Below are 9,866 nucleotides of genomic sequence, written 5' to 3' on the forward strand. Positions count from 1 at the left end.
TGACTCAATGTATTGCCCTTTGGGACCAGGATCTGACGAGGAAGTGAGAGAGGGGACACCAAACATAGGTGCATACCATTGCCCCAATCCAATGGACTATGTCATACAGGGAGGAACCCTTGGAGGTTGGGACAGAAAGAAAGCAGGTTTTGCTTCTGCTTCCTTCGAGCTACCAAACTCTTTCGTCAGGTGTGGGTCAAGTTCCCTCATTATTGCTTGACTTCCCCTTTGGGGCACGCAAAGATGGACTAGGACTTAAGTAAGGGAGAGGACAACCCCTGTTTCTGCCTTACCTTCAACGAGTGAGTGCTATTCCCATCCTTACTTTGATCCGACCCTGTTCCCCGACCAGTTTGCTTGCTCACTAGAAGAGTCAAGCGAGAGCAGCTAGTTTAGAAGGAAAAGGACACCTGGGGCTATTCGGCCTCACTTGTCGGAGACTGAACTACCGCTCGCTTACTTGCTGATCAAGGAGGTCATTTCCACTTACTCTAAGCATGGAAGGAAGAAGATTGAAAAACTAACAAACAAATTGTCTTCAGCCCTACTTACTTATAGGCTGACTTGGCCCAGGAAACAAGGTTCTATTAGGCTTGCAGGGATTAAAAAAGAATGAGCTAGATCGCAGGTATTTGGATACAAGGTAGTAGTGGGGTCTAGTCGAAGTGGTGCGCAAAGTGTACAAAGGCGAGTCTCACGGGCAGCGGCACGTGAGGGGTCTCCCAAACTTCATGGAAGACGCAGTTAGGGAGTTGGAAGATGCACTTTGGACTCCTGCACCAGTAAGAATGGAACTGGAATAAAAAGTCGGGGTAGCTAGTCACTCCGTTACTGAGGAAAGAGAGGATGGCATTTCCATAAGTAGACTCTCCTTCTTACTGAATCCTTATACTGCCCTCTCTACTCGGGAACAATTCATTCTTAACTTGTACATAAGTTCCGGGCGTCGACAAGAGAGTTAGCGATCTACAGCTGGTTCGGTGGACTGGTGGTGACACGGGCGGGCCCTCTACTTTATTTGCCGAATCCAATCGATCATGGGCGGCCCTCTTCGTTCACAGTCTTTCTTTCCTTTTGAATCCAATTGTTCCAATCTGACCAAATAGCAATTCATTGAAATCATCCGGGTCACCTCTTTTTTAAGCACTTGACCAAGCCTATTTCTATAGAAAAGGACAGGAATCTATTGACATTGAGTCTGTCTCCTACTACGAAATTGGAACTGAACACAGGATGGCAATAGTGAGAAAAAATCCCCTCGTACTACGTCATTATTTATTCAATTTTCCCTGGTAAGTGCTCCAGATGCAGTTGCTTTAGTTGACGTAGTGAGTGGAACCTAATTATCTGTTTCCTTGAATACCAGAGTTTCCTTTTGTAGATGAGAAAGCCAACAATTTTGCAAGGAGTTGATAATTGCACTTGAAGTAGTAAGTTTAAAGACAGTTGAAACTTAATGGCACCGTTTAACCAAGCACTCTTGCAGCTTCGGAAACTCTGTGTTCATATCGGTGAGGCAAGAGACGAATTCATCGTCAGTTACCTCCACGATATCCAAAATACCCTCAAGACCATGAAGACAGATAATGAGAGTCAGGTTCAAACAATTCAAGGATTGTAAATACCATAACAGCAAACTAGAATGCACCAAATTTGTCCTATTACCGGTTCCAGGAAGAGCACACCAAATGAAAGAAACTATTACTCAAAAAGCGAATCACATCTCGATCCACAAACTGCCAAAAGCCTTTGTTATTCCATTCCCAGTGGAACGTCAACCTGTTTAACAACAATTTTCTAAGAAACTTGCTGAATTCTAAATGAAACAACCTTATTTTCAAGTGACAGGCAATATCCATTTCAACCAATTATTAAATATAAAAGGGCTAACTGCACAGCTAATTGAATTCCTTTTCGAGGTTGAGTTCATCTTGAAACCGCATTTGCTTCCTAATTAAACTGAGAAAAAATAAGAATATTAAAAGAAAGACTCCACAGAACATGAATGAATTCAGGTACATCACATCAGGCTGATATGTGCCGGTATCATACCTGTTTCAAGATTCTGGCTAAGCCCTTCTTGTTGCCACATATCCAGTTTCTTCTAAAGTTTCTGGAATTGCTCAAGTTCCTGCTCAACGCTTCTTGTCTAGCTCCAGTCTAGCACTTGTACCAGTCGCCTACCAGATCACGGCCTTGCTCCAATTCTACTCTCCAATTATGCAATCCTCTCCAAAATTGGGGCTTTTCTTCACTTCAGCACTTCCCCTCGCAGTGGATTCCACTAGGTTCTTAACCTCTTCCCAATTCTTAAACTGAAACCTGCGATGTCTAATCCAACTCGGCACCTAACCAGCTTGTCAGCATTGTAAGTTTGCCTCAACATTCCCCCTAGAAATACAAAAATAATGTAAATCTACTTTCATTTATTTATTAGGGATGAGACTTTCTTTTTCTTTTTCTATTTTCTAGAATAAGTATGCTCTGGAGTAAAAGGATTCGAACCTTTGCATGCCGGTACCAAAAACCGATGCCTTACCACTTGGCTATACTCCAAACGGGGGGAAGGCTCGATGAAAACGAGCTGGGATATAGATTTTTCAGAAGGAAGAGTTAGTTACCCTCGGTCTTCCTTCTTTCCCAGGAATCAAGGAAGTAGTAGCGGGACAGTCCTTTATTTCCCCCTTTAGACCAACTACAACAAGCTCGCTCCTTAGGTTAGCTCTCTTCTCTACCTATTTGTTTGCAATGCCTTGCTTATCAAAATAGGCCTTTCTGTAACTTGACCTTACGCTGAAAAACTACACTTGCTGGCTCTGCGTCCACTGAAACTTATGAAAAATAAATGTTATTCTATCAATATTTCAAGAGTTCCCTAACCCCCTGACTGAGAGTGCTATGATGGGCTATTGAAGTTCGTCCCTGCGGTACGGTGGGGCAGTGCAAATCCTTTCATTAATGAAGTTCCGCCCTAACACTCCCATTATTGGCTTCCTTCCCTGGGGACCGCTCGGGCGAATGCAGAGCATGGAATGATCGTAGGGGCATCCTTCCTAGGTGGAAAAGACGTGTGTGACTAAAACCAGGAGGAGAAATCCATTTTGAAATGGCGACAGAAAGAAAGGAATCACGAAATAGAAGAAAAAGTGCATTGTGCTGGCAAATGTGGAGAATAGCCATCCATCTTTCATCAATGAAATTGTTCCGTATGGGTAGCAAACACACATATCAGAAGAGCCAACCCGAAAGCACTTGCTTCAAAGAAGCATCAGTTACCAAGAAATTCCTGTTTCAAGTCAGTATATCTCGATAGAACCAATTCCAATCCAGGTAGTGTGAACAGAGGATGTGGAAGTTCTGTTTCCTTGCCTTGTCAAGCATTTCATCTGACACTCTATCTATACTATAGATAGATCAATTCCTATTCTTTCTTCCAGGCTACTTTACTCCAAAGAATTTTTCCTTCTTACCTTGACTCGATCTCACGAAATTGGATTGATTGGCACACCGCGCATCTGGCATTCGCTTCTCCTATCTATCTCTTCCAACTAAGCTGATCACTGGAAAATATGAAATCCTGCAAGCAATCATTCCAGAGCCAACTACGAAGATACCTGGTCTTCCACTCTGTTCACTGGAGGAAAGACAAGAAAGTAAACAATTCTTCAAAGTAATTCGCTCTACCGGAACAGAGGAATTGGCTCGCTCCTTCGCTCGCTGGGTAAGCATAGAATGCACACCAGTCTGGTATCAAAGCGTATCTACTTGAAAAGGAGACTACTTGAACAGATGAAATGGAAGGAAGAAATGAAAGTTCGAGCTACCAACGTAGAGTCCGCCCCTCCCAGAAAGAAGAAATTTGCTACTTTGGCTCATCAGTTGGTAAGTCTGTCTATGAAGTTCAGTGCCCGAAAAAGAGAAAAAAGACCAAAACAAGCTTTTTCAAGCTCTACAAGTCCTATATATATAGTGTTCCACTAGATAGCCGTGTTAAACTAGTCCAGTCTTGCCGAGTGGCCTTATCTTCTGGTTACCTGGTCCGGTATTTCTACTTTGAGAGTGAGTTAGTAAACAGGATCAACTTTATAATCCATTTTGAGAAATTGCAATCACAGAATCAGAATGAGTGGGTCTAGAGTCCATCCTCACACAGTTGAAATGCTGCTTCTCCCTTCTCCTTTCCAAAAGAAAGTGGATCTCATAGCCTCTGACAATTCGAAAAGTAGATCTCAGTCTCATTTTCAGATGCAATTTTCCACCGGAAAGAGAATCCCATATTCTTTAAGCCAAGCCGCCAATCCTAGGGTCAATGCGGAACAGGAAACCATTGCTATTTGAGCAGTTAGAGAATCGAAATTCCACTCATTTAGAAATCGATCGGCGAATGCCAGAGGAAGGATAAGGGGAGCCTACACCAATGTAGTCTTAGCCCTAGAACACATGGAGCTTGGAGCACTGATAATAAGTCTGTCTGATTTTCATGGAGTTTATGAACAATCACCACATCCATATTGAGGAGAAAGCTCACTCAGGCTACTGAACTTGTAAATACAGTTGCGCTCATGATAGGGATTCCGTTTATCGCGTGAGGTTAAGTTAGAAGCATACCTAGATATATACTCATAGTGGCTTCCATACCTATCTCCGGTAGAACTAACAAAATAGAAACCTATGACTAATAGACTCATACGAAAACTTGAAAGATCTATTTCATTAGAAGAGAAAGTTCACTAATCTATGGCCTAGAAAGCCAAAAGAAATGATCAGTCCAATGATAGAAGGACAGAAGCGCGTTCCCTTCATCCTCAATGTGCGTCCACATCTTACTCGAGTGCTTGAGATATTCATTTGGTTTAAGGCACCTTCATCGTAGGAAGGAAAAAACCCGGATCCCCGGGCGGATCATTCCCTCTAACAAGCTAAACAAGTGTCCAAGAGCGAGAGAGGAAAATCCAAAGTGCAAATAACATAATATGAAAAAAGAAAAAAGTTCTATTGAGTTGTTGAAAAAAATGCACTTTAGAAGCGAAAGTAGGCTATTCTCGTAAAGGAATATCGTAACGGGCGACTAGGTAATATAGAAGGCCGACCCACCCGAATCTCTTGGTGGCCTTTCTCTCGGCTTCCATCACAGAAGATGTCAGCAATAGCAATCCTTCAGTCAATAGAATCAGTAACTATACTACTTAAATAGTGAAATCCCAACCAACACATAAAGCAATAACCAGATAGATAGGATGATAACAGGTAATACGAAGATATCAACACAGCCAGAGTCACGAGGCTCGATAATGACCAATGGGTTAGGATCTGAGGAAGCTTAGTTTGGATGATGGAATATTCGCTGTTCTGATTGTTGAGATACTGCAAATCCACTTATCCAACAATTTCAGTCCATTTTCCTACTTTTTCTGCAAGGGGTTCAAGGGGAAAGCATTATTATATCCTTAATATGACTCTCTGTCACACGGATGCTGCTGGGCTGCTACAAAACCCCGATAATCGAAAAAAAGATTGAAACAGGGATAAAACGTAAGATAACCCAGATCACTCGGACTAGCTGAAATCTCCAGAACAAACACAACCTAGGTGGTTTGACTAACGTTTTGGAACATTAGACTAACCTAAGACAACTCCTGGCTACATTCAGTCCTATCGGGATACAAGCTGTTACCAACCTGATACAACGCAAGTCACAAGCTTGACACAGTGAGAATGGCTGCAACTGACAACTCCTGCATCTGAGATTGACAACTCTAGTAACAGAGAATGACAACTCCTGCAACAGATATTGACAGAGCATGACACTCTCAATCAAGCTCAATCCAGCTATGAACAATAAACAACACTGAAAGTAAACAACACGGTTATCACAAAACTTGGATTCCGGATTACAACACTATAGGCAATGAACCACCACTAACGGCCCATAACGTTAGCTGATAGCCGCTGACCGTGGAGTACTTGCCGATCCATCAGCGAGGACTGTATCATTTAGCGAGCTAAAAACTTAAGGAACATGTATGTGAGAGTTCCACTTTAGCTCCCTCAACATCAGGCGGGACGAGTAGCCCTATACCACGTGTAGCCACACTCTAGTGTCCTTCTCTACTTAGTTGGACAGATCACTTCAGAAAATCGTATAAAAATCAAGCAAGAAAATGGATGCGCTAACGCGCAACGGCTTTCGCGCTAGTTGCTCAAAAAATCATATAAAAATCAAGCAAGAAAACGGATGCGCTAACGCGCAACGTCTTTCGCGCTAGTTGCTCAATCCGTTGCTTGCTTCTCTTCTGTCTTGGAAAAGTGAGGATTTCCTATCTGATCCAAGGGAAGGAAGAGAGGTGGAAAGTGTTGCTGTGTCAAATCGAGATTGTGTGGGTGTCCGCTCATGTTCGACGCTATCGAAAATCATGCATTGGATGGATACCCGGGCATTGAGAAGGAAGGACGCTTTCAGAGGCGAAAGGCCATGGGGAGAGATTTTTCTGTGATCCATGGATCTCCGATCGGGAAACCGTATCCAAGCTCCGTGGCTAGTCTGTGCTCTTTGGACTTTTCAAACTTAGCGAACCGAAACATCTGAGTAGCTAAAGGAAGGAAAATCAACCGAGACCCCGTTAGTAGCGGCAAGCGAGAGCGGAACAAGGGTTTTCATCAAAAGAAATCCGAAGCGGTTTCATTCGATTTGTTGTGGATTGGATGATGGAAAAACTAGCAAGCAGCAAGCGTAGTTAGAAAAGTTGCCGTAGCGCGCCCTACGGAGTTGTACAAAGTCAGCAACCGTTTTGGGGCGCAAGCATAGGCAACACAGGACTGATGACGGGGTGGGGCGCGCAGTGAACTGGTTTTCTAAAAAGATTGGAAGATCCGGCCAAAGAAGGTGATAGCCCTGTTCATTCGTTCCCATGGTTTGATCCTTCCCAGTAAAACACGGCGTGTTCAAATGATGATCGCTTTTACGCGAGAAAGGGGGACCACCCTCTAAGCCTAAGTATTCCTCAATGACCGATAGCGTACAAGTACCGTGAGGTACAGGTGAAAAGAACCCCAATCGGGGAGTGCAATAGAGAACCTGAGATCCGATGCGAACAATCAGTCGAAGGAGCGGAGCGCGGGCGCACTCACTCTAACGGTGTACCTTTCGCATGACGGGTCAGTGAGGAAATGGGAACAGCGGCTTAAGCCATTAGGTGTAGGCGCTTTCCAGAGGTGGAAGATTTACGTTCTTCCTATTTGACCTGAAACCGATCGATCTAGCCATGAGCAGGTTGAAGAGAGCTCTAACAGGCCTTGGAGGACCAAACCCATGTATGTGGCAAAATACGGGGATGACTTGTGGCTAGGGGTGAAGGCCAACCAAGATCGGATATAGCTGGTTTTCCGCGAAATCTATTTCAGTAGAGCGTATGATGTCCATGGACCAAGGTAGAGCACTCAATGGGCTAGGGTGGCCCCCATTTCGCTTTACCAACCCCAGGGAAACTCCGAATACAGGCCGTCATCCTTAGTACAGACAGACTGATTGGGTGCTAAGAGCCAAAGTCGAGAGGGAAACAGCCCAGATCGCATGCTAAGGTCCCTAAGTAATCACTTAGTGGAAAAGGAAGTGATCGAGCGATGACAACTAATCCAGGGGCCAAGACGGATCACTAGTAATGGGTTTGGAGATTACATAGGTTATTGATTACATAAACGTCATGATCTATTATTTTTGGTCAACTACATCAATATTCTGAAATACCAGCAACCCGAAGGTAGCATATCACTAAGAAATCAATATGACTTCTTTGCTGGTGCCACCTAAACGGTAGGTATAGGCGGCGGATGTCTGACGTTTGGAGTTGTCGTTCGTGCACCTGTCCCCAATAGAAGAATGAGTGATCCCTTCCCCTGCGGATCATGGCCTTACCACTAGGTCCCCGATGGCTAGCGGGGGATTCGGTATAGCAGCTCACGTTCGTTTCCGCTTCGCGTTCCCGCTGGACTGGGCACGTGTTAGCTGTAGGAAGTATGGTTACGAAAGTGACTTCGGTTCGCCAGTTTAGGCTCAACTCCTCGCTTTACGTTAGCGGAGTATAGGTCGGGCCGGGGCTCCACGCTCTTTCTTTCTATGTGGGACGATGCTGGGGAATGTGTTGAGGCGACGAACAACGACAAGACAACTAACTACATTTGCTTTTTCCCTCCATGAGATGAGCCAGTGCATTGGACCGATGGATAATAGAACTGAGCTGGCCAAACGCTTGGGCGCTCTACATACGATGTAGAAAAAATCAGATACATATCGATTTCTTTCTGATGGACCAGAATAGATAGATATCTTGTATCATCAATAGATAGAAAGAGGTCAACCCTTATTATTGATAGAAAACCTTTCGATCTATCAGAACAGATCAGGCCATCTATCAATCGATTTGAATCATCTCGCTTTTCGTTCATTTCAGCCACGCCATAATAGCCGCCACAATAAGAAAGAAGCAAGCGAAACAGCTAGAAGCGCTCGCTTCACCGCGCCCAACAATTCTTATTCACGGGAAAGCCAACCGAAAGATTCGATTCGGACTTCGTAGAGCCGGTGCTGCTGCTGTCTGCGTAGGGCCGTCCCCCACTCCCGTCCCGGGGCGCTAAGGGGTTTTGTTTTAGGAACAGATGGCGGTGTTTTGCTGACGCCTCGAATCGACGCTTTTGTTGCGACATGCTAAGTTTTCTCCCCTATTGCTAGTAAGTTGATGGGTCGCACGCCCGGCACACATGTTTTGGCCTTGCTTGTGTGTCCATAACTCAAAATAGGTGACCTAATGGCCGCCGCCCGACTAAACATACCAATAGTCACCAAATTCATATGGGCTACTAAGGAGTAGGCAATGATCTTCTTAAGATCGATCTGTCTTAAAGTGGTCAAGGAAGTATATATTATAGCAATCGCGCTTAGAGTATAAATGAAAGGAGTGAAACAAAGTGTCCCTTCTGGAAACATGGGTATTGAAAATCTTAAAAACCCGTAGGTTCCCAATTTTAAAAGAATTCCAGCCAAGATGACGGATCCAGCCGTAGGTGCCTCTACATGGGCTCGGGTAACCAAATACGAACTGGTACCATAGGCACTTTGACGGCAAAAGAGGCGAAAAAAGCAATCCATAGAAGGATTTGGCGCCGCTCACTAAATTCAGTGGTTAATAAAATTTGTAAATCGGTGGTTCCTGTTTGGAGAAGAATCCACAGAATAGCTAATAGCATAAAAACGGATCCAAGTAAAGTATATAGGAAAAACTGATATGCTGCCTTGATCTTTCTTTGTCTCGAACCCCATACCCCTATAATGATGGGAGAGTCAGGGGTGGCCCCAAAGCGGAATTGACCGGTGGTAGTTGGTCGAAGCTCCAGTGGGTAGCCACTCCCTTCTCAGGGAACCGTACGTGAGACTTCCGCATCATACGGCTCCGTCCCGAGCTTCCGTCGTCGGCCCTTGTCATTAGACCACTATGCTTGTCTTCTCCGCCTTGACTCTCGAATCTTTTGCTTCTCGGGTGGTGGCGAACAATGTTGCTTGCGTAGCGGGAGATGCCTGCCCATCGTTTAGGCATGCTTCCTGCCCGAAAGAAGGCTAGCCGGACTAGTGGTAGGGGACCCGACCATAAAAACCATACCCTATTCTCGAACCCTCTGCCGAGCTCTACCCTACCCGCATTTATTTGGAAGGGGGCCAAAGAAATGTCTCCACCTGCTGCCAAGAGTCTTTCTTCGGAATTCTACTGAACAGGTCGATCCTCCCCTCCGTTTGTTTTAGCAACTTATCCTAAGGTCTCTTCACCAAGAACTCTCCGGCAACGACAGAGGAACTAACCTGCCTGCAGTGGCGGCGC

The sequence above is a fragment of the Triticum aestivum genome, chromosome 6D (genome assembly GCF_018294505.1).
Source record: "Triticum aestivum cultivar Chinese Spring chromosome 6D, IWGSC CS RefSeq v2.1, whole genome shotgun sequence".
Taxonomy (NCBI): domain Eukaryota; kingdom Viridiplantae; phylum Streptophyta; class Magnoliopsida; order Poales; family Poaceae; genus Triticum; species Triticum aestivum.